Raw genomic sequence first — 1092 nt, forward strand, 5'->3', positions numbered from 1 at the left:
TAAAACAATGGAAATTAAGGGGTAAGAATTAAAACTAAAAATATAAGTGTGAAATAATTTTATTTTACCCATCACCTTACAAATTCACATCTTTTCCAATGTTTCTATCAAGCAAAAGACAGAAAAGTAATTGAATCAGTTCATCTGAAGTAACCTTATGCTCCTTAACACTTAACTCTATAATTAATCAGGGGTATAGCTCAGTGGTAAAGCGTTTGACTGCAGATCAAATCTGAGTGCCCCTTTCAGGGCTTGTTTTCATGTGGGCTCCATAGCTCAGGGGTTAGAGCACTGGTCTTGTAAACCAGGGGTCGTGAGTTCAAATCTCACTGGAGCCTGTGCAAGAGGGAGTGTGGCAGTGGCTTTTACCCTGTGAACTGGTAAAATGATGGTGGCACCGGGCTTCAAGGAAGGCCACCAGCAAGAAAGGCAAGACTTGGCTGAATGGAGCATTTGCTACTGGTAGGAGTGCAGGTGTTGGGTTATTTAGAGAAGGGAAAGAAAGAGGGGAGGGTTAATGCTGCCTTCCCCAAGGTTTTTAGGAGGTGAGGTGGCCGAGCGGTTAAGGCGATGGACTGCTAATTCATTGTGCTCCACACGCATGGGTTCGAAACCCACCCTCATGGACTGCTAATTCATTGTGCTCCACACGCATGGGTTCGAAACCCACCCTCAGTCCCAGCCTTTGGGAGTTACTGAGCGCTGGCACAGGTGAGCGCTGCCACAACCCCTAGAGGGTTGTGGAGTCTCCATCCCTGGAGATGTTTGAAACCTGCCTGAATGTGATCCTTGCAATGTGCTCTAGGTAACCATGCTTGAGGAGAGGGCTGGACTAGATGATCTCCAGAGGTCCCTTCTAACCTCAACCATTCTGTGATTTTTGGTGAAAATGGTTCTCCCTTATACTCTAAATGTTCTACTCTGTATTTTGATATTTGATCATTAATTAAAGACTGCTGCCCACATCTTTTAAATCCTGGGTGAATGTTCCAACTGGAACATTAAAAAAATGATTTTTAATAAAGTTTCTAAATATCTAGCTTAATGAACGTTTATGTTGTGCTACAGGGTGGAACAATGTTAACAATGGAG

At 43.7% G+C, this 1092-nt stretch overlaps 1 non-coding gene across 1 annotated transcript; it reads left to right on the forward strand.

Annotated features, from left to right (window-relative positions):
• Positions 1-265: 265 nt before the first annotated feature.
• On the forward strand, positions 266-338 carry TRNAT-UGU (transfer RNA threonine (anticodon UGU)). The gene has a single exon. It is a non-coding gene; the product is annotated as a tRNA-Thr (tRNA).
• The last annotated feature ends 754 nt before the right edge of the window (positions 339-1092 follow it).

This window comes from Rhea pennata, chromosome 1 (genome assembly GCF_028389875.1).
Source record: "Rhea pennata isolate bPtePen1 chromosome 1, bPtePen1.pri, whole genome shotgun sequence".
Lineage (NCBI taxonomy): Eukaryota > Metazoa > Chordata > Aves > Rheiformes > Rheidae > Rhea > Rhea pennata.